Genomic DNA, 15,966 nt, shown 5'->3' with positions numbered 1-15,966 from the left:
ATGTTTGCATCAATTCATGTTTTGTTTAGTTCAAAAAACAAGAACTTTTCTCTTCAAAGCATAAAGAGACTTCAAACAAAATTGAGGTGAAATATTAGAACATTTAGGTAACGATGCTGACTAATGGAAACTGATGCATATTTCTCTATCTTTACATAAAATGAAAAAGAAGTAAGGAGAGTCATAAGAGAAAAAAAAAACCCATGTAAAAAATTAATTATTAGGACATACCTGGTGGTACAATGGCTAAGACTCCGTGTTCCCAGTGCCGGGGTCCTGGGTTTGACCCCTGGTCAGGGAACTAGATTCCACATGCTGCAACTAAGAGTTCACATGCTGTAACTAAAAATCCTGCATTACCATGACCAAAGATCCTGCATACCACACAGATCGAAGATCCCACATGCCACAACTAAGAACCAATGCAGCCAAATAAATCAGTATTTTTTAAAAATCAATTATTGATTAATGGTTTCCACTCTAATTATAGCTTCAATAGGTTCTTAAATAATCATTGACAAGACCTCTGAAACAGCTATTCCATTTTACAGGAATGGTTTGGAAAGGGTCCTCTCAGACCAGTTTACTTAATACTGATTTTCCAGCATGCTTCCCTTTGTCTCTCTCTTTCCATCCATTCAGCAAACACCCATGTCTTGTGCTGAACACTTAGTGGAGGACAGTGGGTAGTGCTTGCTATTTGGTGATAAATAAAATTTTCAGTTAGAGCAGAGTGAAGAATGTCATCTACAAATTATATTGGTCATGTACTATCCAGAGGAAATTAGCCAAATTTCAAAATATTTTTAAATTCCCAGAATAAACTTATTTTCTCACAGGTTAAGAATAAAAAACCAAGAACAGAAGAAATTTCTCACTCTATCCAACAAAGTCATCCTAAATGAATGCCTGCTATACACCAGAAATTTGCTGGAGGTTGTGTTCATGAAGTTGGCTGTCAGCTTAAGAGCAGATGGGGGAATTCTAGCAATAAAGGTGTGATTAATATATAAACTCAAAGGGAATAAAGCCATCATATTACTTGACAAATATCAGGCCCAGAGAAATAATTCCTCATTCAAGTTTAAAGAAATCATCAAGAAATGGGAAATAGGGGAACTTTAAAATAACAACCCACTGTGATCTATAAGAAAGAACACAGCTATTACCCTAAAAACCATACAGATGTATACCTCTTAATAATATTCATCCAAGAAATAAAAGGAAAGCTTATATCATTTCTTTTTCTTTAATCTCAATAAAATATAAGAACTCAAAGAGCCAGTGAAATAAGAGATATGACACAAATGAAAATTGAGCTGGCAGAGAAAAATTAAAATGCAAAGTCTTCAAGAAAGCACAATAAAAGATTAAATAATTAAAATATGCATTGGAACAAGTACAAAATTAAGATTGTATAAACTTTAAATCAGTAAAAATCTAGAAAAATTCTCTAAGAAAATGATAGCTACAGTGAAAGAGAAAATTCAACATTTAAATAGTCACCATAACTGAGAAAGGGAGAAGTAATTGTCAACAATTTATTAGAAGGAAAAAATAGTAATACCCTGAAGTAGAAAAAAAGTATAGACATTGATAGTTTAAAAAGTTTACAAAATTCCAGGGAAAACTGATATAAAATAGGATAAATTAAATATAAACTAAACACAATTTTAAATTTCAAAATAAGATTGTTTAAAAATTCAGGCAGAAATAGATTACATTTGAAGAATAAAAAATAAAAATAAAAAATAAGGCAGGCCTGTCCTCTCACTGAATCCATAAAACCAAAACTGTCTGGAATTTGAGGAGAAAAATGATGTGGCAATTATTTTATACCCAGACAAGATAACATGATGAAATGGTTTAAGGAATATACTGTCCATATATATCTACCTGAAAAATAAAACACAAAAATCTCTTCACTATATTAAGAGAAAAATTAAAAAGTAAGCATGAGAAACCAGAAATTTAAAAGGACTATGTCAAGCAATTTAAAATATGAAAACAAAATATAATGTACTAATCAGGGAGGAGTTTAAGAAGCTATAACAAAAGACTTGCAAAATGCAGCGGCTCACACAAGATTGCAGTTTACTTTTCTCTCTTGTAAGAGTCCCAGATGGGAAAGGCAGAACATCCATTAGGTCATATGCAAACCCAGATTCCTTCTTCTTCAGTGATCTTCTGGAGTGTTCACCTCATGTACATACTTAAAACTGTCAAGGACAATCGTGTGCACATTCTAGGCCATGGAAAATGGGAAGTATTAATAGAAGGTATGGAAAGCAAGTCATTTCCTTATATAAAATTAAACTGGCAATCACACACACTACTTTGCTTACATCTAACTGGGCAAAACTTAGTCATGTGGCCTCACTTAGCTACAGGGAGATTAGGAACTAAAATCTCTACTTGAGTGTGTATGTAACCAATTAAAATGTGTTTGGCTTTCCTCTAAAGTACACTGTGTGGAGAGAGCAAATTAGCCAAGATGGTATGTTCAGGCTCTCTCACCCCATGTTTTGTAAATAATGACTATGTAACAGCTGACCTCATTTGTAGCACTGCACATGCTCATCAGGAAGTGCTCACTTCATCATGGGCTACTTTGTGTGGTACAGATGTATGCTGCTGCCGCTGCTTCAGTCATGTCTGACTCTGTGTGACCCCATAGATGGCAGCCCACCAGGCTCCACCATCTCTGGGATTCTCCAGGCAAGAACGCTGGAGTGGGTTGCCAATTCCTTCTCCAATGCATGAAAGTGAAGTTGGTCAGTCATGCCCGACTCTTTGCAACCCCATGGACTGCAGCCTACCAGGCTCCACCGTCCATGGGATTTTCCAGGCGAGAGTACTGGAGTGGGGTGCCATTGCTTTCTCTGACAGATGTATGAGCTCCATCTAAAGAAAGCGGGGGTATTTTACTGCTGCATCATGGTTGTGTCTGTTGGGTCAACCACTAGAGGAGAGAATACAGCGTGTCTCCTGCTACAGCTGCTGTATCAGCCAGGAGAGAATGAACGTGTCTGTAGTTCCTGCAGCTCCTCGAGTCTCTGTCCAGCCTCTAGCTCACACCTTGCTACCTTCAGCTCACACCTTCAATGAACAGTGCAGACAGTGTGAACAGTGAGACAACGGGCATCACACACAGATCAGTGATACACACACCCAGTTAAAAGTCATGTGGTTCCTAACACATCCTTATCCAGCAATTTAGCTGCCTTTTCCACTTGTGCTAAAGTTTTCTCTCACCTGAAAGTCATTTTACTCAAAGAAGCACATATTTCATCACTTACCAAGTTACTATGGACAAGGAGAGGACAACAAAGCCACACAGAGATAAAGCGCTGCACTCAGACCCAGTCTGCCTCAGTCCACGTTCTTAAATCAGCAAAATCCAATATTCTTATATCATGGCTCTTAGGGGCCAATTGTGAAGAGCTGAAACCTAAGTATATTAAACCTGCTAAATAAATATGGAACATGAATCAAAAGCACAGATGATATATGATCTTATAAGAAAATTAATGTTTTTAATTAAATTAAGAAAGAAAAAACTTAACTAGGGTATCTAATTAGACTTTCTATGGTCTGAAAATATTGGATAAAAGTTCAAAGAAATTTCACTCTGAAGAGAACACCAAAGAGCTTCCAAATATCCACTTTGGAGCTTATTAAAAGAAACCAAAATCAGGTATGATTCCTTCACTCCCCCTCCACCCACCTCAAGTTGATTTAAAGGGAAGGCAATGGTAAAGAAAGGGCTTCCCAGGCGGCACAGGGGTAAAGAATACTCCTGCCAATGCAGGAGACTCAGAAGATATGGGTCTGATCCCTGGGTTGGAAAGATCCCCTGAAGTAGGAAATGGCAACCCACTCTAGTAGTCTTGCCTGGAAAATTCCATGGACAGAAGTCCACGGGGTCACAAAGAGTTGGACATGACTGAGCATGCACATGCTCACAATGCTCAAGTTTCTGTAGTAGAGAATGATCTGAGATGTGAGCTGTGAGCCTACAAGAATACTGTGAGTCTCCCCCTCTACTCCCCCATTTCAATCTTGTTGAGGAGAGTCTCCAAGAGAATCAGTCACAGAGATCAGGAGTGCCTAGAAGAGCAAGAAAGTGGCATCCCCACCTCTATGGAATATACAGTCCCTGTACTGCCAGTGCTGAGTGGGTTAAGGAAAGGGAGCTCTTGAGAGAACCTGACGTATGTCCCCTACAGCTAACATGAGCAGATGGAAAGTGCGGGGCAAGGAGAGAGAAGAACAAGGAGGAGCCTTCACTTGCACCAGTACAGGAGGTGCTAAGGTCTTAAGGATGTCCTGTGAGAGGGCTGCCTGAAGACTTCAGGTGTGCTGGTAGGGTGGCCAAGATGTCCCTACAGTGTTCCAAAGGACTAATCCCTGCATTCTGGAGTCCATAAAGACATCAGTGACAATCACAGTTCAAGCTTTAAGACTTTTGACACCTTCTCTTATCCCCCTGCATCCCATCCAAACTCTGTGGGAACCAAAAGTAGACAGCAGAAAAGGAGAGAGAAAAACAGAAGGCAGCAGGAAATCACACCTTGCCTTGGCTCTCACCACTCGTCTCCAGCCACAGGCCACACTTGGGATTGCGCTTGAGGCAGTGGTCAGAGGCTAAAGACTTTGAGCTGCAGTTAGAACAGTATATTTCAAACATGAACTTGTAGGGGGAAAGGAGAGGGTGGGACAAATGGAAAGAGCAGCATGGAAACATACACTACCATATGCAAAATAAATAACTAGTGGGAATTTGCTGCATGATTTGGGGAGCTCAAAGCAGTGCTCTGTGGTAACCTAGGGGATGGAGTGTGGTGGGAGATGGGAGCAAGGTTCAAGGAGGAGGAGACATATGTATGCCTATGGTTGATTCATGTTGATGTATGGCAGAAACCAACATAATACTGTAAAACAATTATCCTCCAATTAAAAATAAATGATCTAAAAAAAAAAAAAAAAAGAATTTGTTCTTACACCTATGAATAACTAGAAAGCCATGGGACCTGACAGATGTCTTCCAAGAGGAGGAACGGAGATCATCAGAATCTCCTAGAAGCCCTAGATAATCCAAACCACTATCATCTACTGCCTGGATTTTTGCAATCAGTTATTTAATACTCTCCTTGCTTTGGTCTTTGCCCTCCTCCAATCTCTTCTCAACACAGAAGCCAGATTGATCTTGTAAAAATTGTACCAATCAGCTTTTGCTAAAATAACAGTGAGGAGGAGGGAATGTGCAAGTTTGACTTTAAAGTAAATGAATAAATCAAGTGAGAATTTGAAATAACACTACTGTATATTGCTCAGTGTCTAAGTGACATTATTAACAAGGTTGGTATACATGGCAGCCAATCTGCACATTTGGTCCCACAATGAACCATGCCCCCCGGTATGTATTTCCTTCTCTAGTTCTGCCCTATATTGAATTTAATGTTGGTGGTCAAGAATGTAAACTGAGATTAGTCAGTATATTTGTGAGTGTGAGTGAGTATCTTTTTTGGCAACTGTATCTTTGGCTCCTAGAATAGCGCCTTGCACATACTAGACTAGGAATAGTCAAGTAAATAAAAATTTAATATAATCCCACTGCATGCTTTAAAATGATGCTTTTAACATTGATGGTATACACAGTACATAATGTTCAAGTATGGGCTTATCAGTAGCTTACCAGTAACCTGTGAATCCTTTTTAGACAAGTCTAGTACCCTTCTACATTGAATATGGGCTGGCTGTTTTAACCACTAGGCTGTGGTGGAAGTGGTTCTATGTGATTTCTGAGATTAGGTCAGAAGAAACCTGTAGTTTCTGCCTTGGTCTTCAGAACACTTATTTTGGTGGAATCCAGCAACCACAGCAAAATGCCTGACAATTCTGAGATCCACAGGCTATGAGGACACTCAGTCTACCATTGTAGAGAGACTACATGGAGAAAGACATAGATGACAGGCCAGTCCTAAGCTCTCCAGCCTTCCCAGTGGAGGTGCCAGACATATGAGTCAAGAGGCCATCTTGTACAACATCCCATTTAAGCCTTCAGTGATTCTAACCTGAGCACCATCTAACTGCAATCTAAAGACATTTCCAAAGGAAGAAGTGCCCACGTGACCAGCCAACCCACAAAATTTTGAGAGATAACAACAAATTGTTGCCTTAAGCCACTAAGCTTTAGGGTTTATTGTTGCATAGCAATAGATGCCAGAACGGTTTAACTAGGATAATGAGAAAAAGAGAGGGTGTTAAATCAAAGATTTAAAATTCTAAGGAATAACACCAACGTAGTAGTTTTTAATGTATCATTTCCTACCAAAAAGAATAGAGATCTTTGCAGAAATGGCCAATCCCATAGCTAGGGAAGAAATGTACAAGATTAGTGTGAAACATCTTATCCAGAAGACAAGCAATTATCAAAGACTACTACTAGGACCATACCATAAGGATTCAAGGATCGACTTGAAAGGGTACCACTGTTTACAAACGGAGTAAATTGAGCAGCAATAGGAATACTGACTATAACAGTTTGAAACATGTTCCAATACTCAATGCTTTATAAAACAAAAGGAAGAGGAACTAATTGGTCACCGCTTGAAGATGAAGAAACAAATCATTATTCTGAAAACAAGAAAAGAAAGAAAATCATGACAAGAACAAAGCACCTGTGGCAGTCTGTATAATGAAACTTACCCTCAGAATCACCAGAGTTTAGATTCTCAACATGCAGAAACAAATTAATAAATGTATTTAAAGTGAAGGTAAAGAGGAATAATGCCAACAAGATGACAGAATAAGAAGTCCTCTAATCTCCTTCCCAGCAGGGACACAAAGATTCAGCAAAAATACACAGATTCTCTATGAGCAGTCCAGAAACCAGCTGAGAAACTTCTAGCAAGTATGAAAACAACCTCATTGAAACCAATGGGAAAATTTGATATTCCCTAGCACCACAAGCCCACCCCCTGACACAACATCACATAATCATAAGGAAACCCTCAACTCCCAGTTTCAGCATGGGGAAGGAATGAAATGACTGGGCCAAAGATCTGATACTTCTGAACTTATTTCCACCTTGCCTGAATCTGAGCACTGCCAGGAAAAGGTCATATGTTGGGGCCTGTTGAGAACAATAACAGTTTGGAAGAGCATGCACACACTCATGTAACTCAGCCTTCAGCAAATGGATGAAAACCCCCAAATCCCAGCTTCTCCCTGGGAAATGAAAGACTGGACTGTGCATCAAACATTCCAACTTTTCTGGGGGCTGCCCAAGGGACTGACTTCTGTCTTGCCTGTCCCTGAGCACTTCCAGGACCCAGCATATTCTAGATGCCTGAGAGGTGCAGAGAACAGACTTGGTTACAGAAGGAATGTATCTCAACATAATAAAGTCTGCATATGACAAGTCCTCGGTTAATATCATACTCAGTGGTGAAAGGTTCAAAGTTTTTCTTCTAAGATCGGGAACAAGGTAAAGATGCTCACTCTCATTCACCATTCCTGTTCAGCACAGTACTGGAAGTTCTAGTCAGAGCAATCAGGCAAGAAAAAAAATAAATAAGAGGCATCCAAAGAAGAAAGGAAGAAGTAAAACTGTCCCTGTCTTCAGATGACATGATCTTATATATAGAAAACCTCGACCCCAGACTCTACCTAAAGACAGTTAGAAATATTACTCAGCCATAAAAAGGAACAAAATTGAGTCATCTGTAGTGATGTAGATGAATCCAGAGTCTGTTATATAGAGTGAAGCAAGTCAGAAAGAGAAAAATATTACATACTAGCACATATATACGGAATCTAGGAAAATGGTACTGACTAACCTATTGGCAGGGCAGGAATAGAGACACAGATGTAGAGAATGGACTTGCGGACACAGCGGGGGGTGGGGTGGGGGGAGAGGGTGGGATGAACCGAGAGAGATGGACTGACATATATACACTACCATGTGTTAAACAGAGAGCCAGTGGGAGGCTGCTGTGCAGCACAGGGAGCTCAGCTCCGAGCTCTGTGATGACCCAGAGGGTGGGATGGGTAGGTGGGAGGGAGATGCAAGAGGAAAGGGATATATGTATACATATAGCTGATCCATGTTGCTGTGCAGCATAAACTGACACAACACTGTAAAGCGATTATACTCCAATTAAGATAAAGAGAATACAAAAGTCTTCATTAAAAAAAGTGATAGCAGAATCTCAAACAACAGAAATAATACATGAATTCAGTAAAGTTGCAGGACATAAAAATCAGTATACAAAAACTAGCTGTGTTTCTATTAACAACCGTCTGTAAAAGAAATTAATAGAACAATCCCGTTTATAATAGTATCAAAAATAATAAAATAATTATAAACTTAACCAAGGAAATGAAAGATCTGAACACTGAAAACTATAAAGCATTGCTGAAAGAAAATGAAGACAACACAAATAAATGGAAAGACATCCCATGTTCGTTGATTGTTAAGATCTAATATTTAAAGCAATATGGAGAGTCTGTACAATCCCTATCAAAATCTCAATGGCATTTTCTGCAGAAATAGAAAAGAACAAACCCCAAATTCACAGGGAACCACAGAGGACTTTGAATAGCTAAAACAATCTTGAGAAATAATAGAGGCATTTACAGTCAAATGATCTTCAACAAGCATGCCATATGGGGAGACATGCTCAGGCAAGGCTCAGCTATGCAAGATGAGTAAGTCTGAGAGATTGCCTCTACAACATGGGCCTTGTAGTCAACATTACTCTCCTTGTACATATGAAAATTTGTTAAGAGGATAGATTTCATGCTGTGTTCCTGATGTTCTTTTGGTACATTTTTTTTTTAAAGCTTGAAATGAAAAATAAAGAGATGATTAAAAAATCTAAGAAAAATATAGGTAAAGGAAGAGAGAACTCCCTTCCTCTCCCAACCAAACTGAACCTTGGACACATGTTCCAACTCTTTCCCTCCCCAGGGAGAAGCCAGGAGTAGGGGATTTCCTCTGCATTGAGCTAGAGGGAGGGACTAGTCCAGATCAACACCTAATTCTCAGCTTCCCTGGACCTGGTACCCTTTCTTGTCAGCACTTAGCTTCAGGCAAGACAGAAACAAGTCCTTCAGGCACACTCCCCCCAAAAGTCTGAACAGTTGGATATATGTTTCATTCTTCTCTTTCCCTCCTTAGAAAGAAGCCAAGAGCTGGGAGTTTTCTCCAGATGCAGCCTGGCAGAGTGGGTGTCATAAATTTTCCTACTGACTTGGTTGCTAGCTGGTTTCACTGCTCCCCTGGGGTGCAAGTGCCTCTTAACTGGTTCTGAATTTCTCACAGAGGGAACTGGTCCATGTATTGTTGAATGGATGTCTCTTTTGGGAGGGTCTGGGGCTCCCTAGTCTCCATCTTGCTGATGTCATCCTGAAACTTACTTTTGGAACTACAAATCAAAGAAGGCCTGCAGTCCCTGAAAACCTTTGAAAGATCTTTCTACATCACTGCTTTTATTAGAATTTTCTAAGTAAAGAAAGAAAAAAAGTGTGGCTGCTTAAATTTTTATAACCTCTGAAGAAAGCGAGGAATCACACTAAAATGAAATGGTTTTGCTTTAATTTTATGCACTTTTTAATGTGGGTTAAGATTTCCTTTGATCTTTATGGGAGTAACTGGGGAAAATTAAATGCTCTAACAAATGTCAAGTTTATATATGTGTATGTATATATACATACACATATATATGTACACACAAAACTTTATGTGCATATATTACATATAGGTGGGTTATAGATATACACACAAATATGTTTGTATGTGCACACACAAACATTCAAAAGCAATAAAGCTAACTCTTTTCCTTTTAGAAAAGATAGCCAAAATATAAAGGAAACTAAAAGAAAAATACAAATTAATATATAAATATTTTCTTTCAGGAATAAATAAAATATGTAACGTGTTTGTTACAGAATAAAGTAAAATTGTTGCCTTTGATATACCAGGAAAACACTGGTATATCATCAACCACATGACACTCAGTTATGGAATTTCAAGGGCTTGGGACTGTTCAACATCATCTAGGAAGGATCATAGCCCAGAAACTTTTCTTTATTGACTGCCAGAAGTGAGGGATCATGTTTTTAATGTTTCATTTTTATTTTGCGTTTTATTTTGTAATAACATAGAGAAGTATGTGTGCTCAGTCGCTTTGTCGTGTCTGACTCTTTGTGACCCTATGGACGGTAGCCCATCAGACTCCTCTGCATGGAACTTTCCAGGCAAGAATACTGGAGCAGGTTGCCATTTCCTTCTCCATAAAGAAGTATAGACAATATTAAGGTAAAACATCTTGGGTCTTGAGAAATACATTTCTTAGAATGCTTTCATTAACAATAAGAAAATCCAAACCAGGGTAGCATAAATTTTTAAAGGGGGACTTTATCATATAAGACTGTAAGAGTATCTCAAAGACTCAAGCATGTGGCTGGGCTCAGGACAAAGGGAAGCCAGCTGTTTAAATTCGTTCATGATTTTTCTCCCTCTTTCACCACTGCTATTCGTTAAAGTCAGCTCTAGTCTTTTTATCTTTTTATCTCTGCAGCCAGTTGTCTGCCTTTGGCAGAAAACATGGCAATAAAAAAAAAAAAATCTAGGGTTGAAAATTCAAAAGACCCATCAGAGTAAGACCTACACTTAACAGCTTAATTTCAGATAGGTTCTGATTGGACCAACAGGGTGCAGAGGCCAGGAGGCCAGGAGGCCAGTCCTGTCTTATTAGCATGGCTGTTCTCTCTATAACTGTGTAGCTTGAATTAGCGTGTCTGTGTGTCGGAGGGGGATCAATGGCCCAAGGTCAATCAGTGGGGCAAAAAAGTCCCATGAGTACATCTTGTGATTTGACAACTTCTAGATTTTGCCGTTTGCTGTTGTTTAAGTCAATGTTGTATTTGTTGTTAGTGAAATAGAAAGAGAAGATAATAGAACCCATAGTAAATGTTTAGACTAACAGCCTCTTCTATTTGCCAGTGCCCCTTTAAAGAAAAATAATTAGTCCAGAAACAAGAAATCAAGCTAGCAAATAAGTGCTAAATGGGACAATCATTTAGCACAGTGAACAGGGAAAGGATGTGACTGTTACTGTGGGAAAAACCATTGAAACAATCAGCCCATGCAAAAGAGCAATAAAGAAAAGAAAATGAGATACTGGGATATTCTTAGCTGAAGAAACAAATGTAAAAACAAAAATGGGGCCAAATGTTCTCCAATAAGATGTCTGTTCCCATTTGGAGAATTGAGTGGAGAACTGATCACCAGAATGCAAAAAGACACTGACTCAGTAAAAGTGTATATATTTTCCAGCCCAAGCACAGAAGTACTAAAATCACTTAGACAAATTTGGATAAGAACTTAGTATTTCTTAGCGACCTGATATTTCTTATAACAAATGAACAAATACGTTTTAACAGAGACATTACATTTATAAACAAGAAAGCATCAAAAATTTATTAACTATCAGCAAGTAAGTGTTACATCCAGCAATATTATTCCCCTCAAAGTCTAATATATTGAAAGGATTAGTATGGAAGAGCAAATGGGAAAGAAAGATCCTATGCGTCCACGTTAGTTAGGGGTTGTTGTGGCAGACTAATATCATTTCTTTGAAAACCTATCCAATACTTCCCAGGAGTAGCATCCACCAGTGAAACTCTAAAAGTTATGTAAAACATTCATTTATGGAATAAAATGATTTTACTCCTTAATAATGTAAGTCATATTACTTGCCCTTGCTAAAAAAAACAACCAAATTCAAATATCTTTCTCAGGCTTCCAATTCTAAGTCCTTTGCTACTTCAAGAAGCAGAAGTCATTATTATTCATTATAATTTTCTCATAATTCCTGATCAATTAATATGTGCACAGGAATGCCTAATATGCTTACTATTATATACATGTAGTTAAGCCATTATTTTCTATTTCATTATCAAGGAGTCTATATGAGATATTCACTAAGACGCAGAAATTTCTATGCCCCTTGCTCTATGAAACCAATCACTGCACTTAAAATGAAGACATCATTTCAAAACCTTCAGTAGAATACCTACGTTTTACTTTTTAAATATTTATGACAAATGTCCGTTTTTGTTGAGGGTAAATTATCTTAACAAACAAGATATTAATTAGTATTCAGATATTTTTGTAATGTCATTGAAGTTAAATTTCTCACAAGCAACTATTTGGGGACATAATGTTTTCCAGGTCACACTTTGAAGAACTGTGCTCTAACTGACTTTTGTGTTACAAGCTTTCTTTGTTGAGGCTCTTTGAACAACAGTGACTTTAATATTGGTAACTTAAAATCACATGGAGTCCCCACCTCTACCAACTTGATGTGGGGAAAAACACGTTCATTTCCTTTGGTTATATTTCACCTATGAGCATTTATGTCAGTGTAACAGACTTTTCATTGTTTTAATTATGATTTAAAGCTCACTCGGTGTGAGATTTTATCAGTATTTTGTCATCTCTAATGATTTTACTTTTGTTCTGAACTGAGAGATCTTGTAATTATAAAATGACACAAATAACATACATCTTGGTAATCGTTACTAGTAGATATGTTCCTCTCGCACAAGATTCTAATTAAGCTCAAGATACAAACAAGCAATGAACTCATTAATTCTTTCTACAAAATGTTAAGTACAATCATCATGAGATGAAATCTAATTTGGTAATTGTAGTATATTGTGTATATTCCAGAGTATTTGATCAAAAATATACTTTTAAAGACAGGAATTTACACACCATTGAGCCTCTTGAAAAATTACTACTGGATACAAGAAGAACACAAAAATTAGTTTTGTTTTTTTTTTCATTAATAACACTACCAGGCAATACCCAGAGTGCACATATATCCCCTTGCATATGGTTAGCAGTAATTAAAATGTTTCTTACTACTAATTTCCACCAGCTCAGAAATATGAGCAGCCCTGGATTTCCAAATAGACACATAGGATGCTCGTAAAACGGAGCAGTGGAGCACAATTAACGAGAAATATCAAGTCTCCAAAATTTTAACTTCCCAGGTACCTTTTTGTAAGAAGCAACTGAACAATATACTACAGTAAAATTAAATAAATACACAAAAAAGAAGACATGGAATCCAGAACAAGTTTCTAACAGAGGAAAGAGATGAAAGGAATTTGTACGAACTTGCCAAAAGGAAGTCCCAAGATGAGAGCCGAGCAGGCAGTCTACACCACGCACCGTCATGGAACAGAAGACGGAGCGTTCCAGAAAGGATGCTGTTAGCAAAAACAAGTAAAAGGTGATGGTGAAGCTACTGGCAGATTATCTTAGAATAACTACTTAGAATATTGGATTCCTAAATATTTTACAGAACTATTGAAGAATATAGAAAGACAGCTTTTAATTAAAAGAAAACTAAATAAGGGGGGGGAGACAATTATCAACTTCAAAGGGAAAAAGGTCTAACAACAAACTTTTTATATTGTAATACTTGACTTTAGCAGTGACTACCCTCCCCCACCCACACACACACTCATAATGAAAACACCAAAAATAGATTTAACCAAAAATTGCTATTTTATATGGGGAGTAGAAAAAGGATAGAGAGAAAAATCCTCATCTACTATAATAAGTCAATAATGTTTTAAAACAGCTTGCACATATTTAAAAATATGGAAATAAATGCCTCGAAAGTTGAAAAATGTAAAGCAATTGCCCCAAGGATAGGAAGTTGGAAAACGAAGGACACAGGTAAATGATACAAGAAAATTTTGGAAATTCTATTAATTTCTAGAAAATCTAGTAATAAGTAAGGTGACCATATATTCTGCTTTGGCCACAATAGTCTTAGTTTATGGGAAGTTTCCCCCAGGATCCTGTTCAATTTGGCAATTTTTTTCTTGATTATTCATTTTTAATGAAGTTTTTATTTTTAACAGTTGCATTAAAATAGGATGCCTGGGTTTAGCAGACCTCCACTTTGACCTTCCCACTTCTGCCATGGTTTTATCTAAGCCTACAAGACTTGTGTGCACTAAAAAGAATTCTCACCTTAATGTGTAGCTAAATCTCAAAGCCAGTCAGCAGCAACCTGCCTTTCTCCACTGATCACTTCCAGGCTCAAAAAACACCATGCTTCAAGACAACCGTAGGACTACTGCTTACGAAATAGATTGTCTTTTGAGGTAAATGATTAGGACAACCATCTCTTTCAAGTCTCGGGTAGGCATCAGAAAGAATATTCTGTGCTGCCCTCCTGTGAGTCTACTGGTAAAACACCTCGTTGTGCACAGTCCATCCTGGTCTGCAAGATTCACGAAACCATCAGATGACCAGTTGCAGTCAGAGGAACAGATCAGTGCGAAACATGGGAACATACAGCCTAGGTACACATGAAATGCATGCAAGAAACAGCAGAGCAGTTCTTCTGCAGAGCATACAGAGAATAGCCTGAACAGCACTGCGACATGGTTTAGCCATCTGTTAGATGACAGTAGTATACAGCTATTTAGCTTATTGGCAATTCTTATTTTACATACTCCTTCAGCAGCCTCACCTCAAAACTGAATTTATGTAATGTAAAGTCCTGTACTAAATTTCTGACTCTTAAAAAGGTGATGATAACATATACCTTATTTAAAATATTTACTATCTACCATGACATGGGCCTTTCCTGGTAGCTCAAAGGGTAAAGCATCTGCCTGCAATGAAGGAGACCCAGGTTTGATCCCTGGGTGGGGAAGATCTTCTGGAGAAAGGAATAGCAACCCACTCCAGTATTCTTACCTGGAGAATTCCATGGCAGGCTGACAGTCCATGGGATCACAAAAAGTCAGACAAGACTAAGCAACTAACACACACACACACGACATGAGGATAACAGAGATACCAATAGCTATATAAAAATCAGAAGTCAGAAATCTAAAGAAATTCCAGCATCTACTTTACTTTGGATATTTAACATCTCTGTGTGTCCACGGATGAAAACAGAAAATGCAGCCATAGAGATGTAAGTACCTATCATTCTATGAATGACTTTTCATCTAGATCAAATGACACTGCTTTTACACTGCTGCTGCTAAGTCGCTTCAGTTGTGTCTGACTCTGTGCGACCCCATAGACGGCAGCCCACCAGGTTCCCCCGGTCCCTGGGATTCTCCAGGCAAGAACACTGGAGTGGGTTTCATGCTAATGTAGCTAATTTTCTATTCTCTACTTTCTTGTACATAAATTAAAAAAGTGAAATGATAGTTAATTTTTTGGCTGCACTAGCAAATCACAAATGATTAATTACACCCGTTTCGTATCTATGTCATCAGATGCTTCAAATAGAAAACAAGCCAATCCTAATAATGTTTTTTTTTTCATAAAATTTATGGAATCAAAGTGAAACTTAAAAAAATCATTCCATTTAAGGTGAAACATCTGACATTAGTATGAATCCTATTGTGAAAAAAAGGATTTATTTTTCCAGTAATGATATATATACAAATTTTGATGGAGCGCATCATCATGATAAGAACAACATTTAAGACATATAACAAAGAAATATACTTAGAACTGATTATGGTGCACACATAATTCATAACCAAATTCAAATATGCCATGATAGTCTACCAGTTAAAAAATAAGTGGAGGTCTTAAAAATTTACAAATAATTTATATATACATTACAAATGACTACAAAGTTTTGCAACAAAACTAATGTGGAAATAAAGTAACAGAAGAAAGAAAAAGAGCTTCCACGTGGTAGTATAAATTTTTCTTTGCTACCTGTCTTCAAATATTTAAACCCTTGAAGAAAAAAATCGTAAAACTAAATGTTTTTAAAAAACATTAAACTTTTTGTGAGAAAGTTCTTTACATTTAGATTGCATCTTGTTCGGGGAGACTTCGAAATCAATAATTATAGATTAAATAATTAACAGGCTAAAGTCTTCAGATTTTGGTGC

The 15,966-nt window shown here is 37.6% G+C and overlaps 1 long non-coding RNA gene across 13 annotated transcripts in view; it reads right to left on the bottom strand.

Moving 5' to 3' along the window:
- LOC133228564 (uncharacterized) overlaps positions 1–15,966 on the bottom strand; it is a 253,107-nt gene that overhangs the window by 105,670 nt on the left and 131,471 nt on the right. For 8 of the 13 annotated variants that reach the window (XR_009730258.1, XR_009730255.1, XR_009730265.1 and 5 more), the window contains exons 3-4: positions 13,199–13,290; positions 3,300–3,444 (exon numbers count right to left, since the gene is read on the bottom strand). The exons of 2 other annotated variants lie outside the window; for them this stretch is intronic. This is a non-coding gene — a long non-coding RNA (uncharacterized LOC133228564). The remainder of the gene's footprint in view (positions 1–3,299; positions 3,445–13,198; positions 13,291–15,966) is intronic. 3 more of the 13 variants (XR_009730259.1, XR_009730263.1, XR_009730257.1) reach the window with 2 other exon arrangements.

This window comes from Bos javanicus, chromosome 17, assembly GCF_032452875.1.
Source record: "Bos javanicus breed banteng chromosome 17, ARS-OSU_banteng_1.0, whole genome shotgun sequence".
NCBI lineage: Eukaryota > Metazoa > Chordata > Mammalia > Artiodactyla > Bovidae > Bos > Bos javanicus.
Note: the sequence above shows the minus strand (reverse complement) of the source record. Positions and strands in the feature narration are given on the sequence as shown.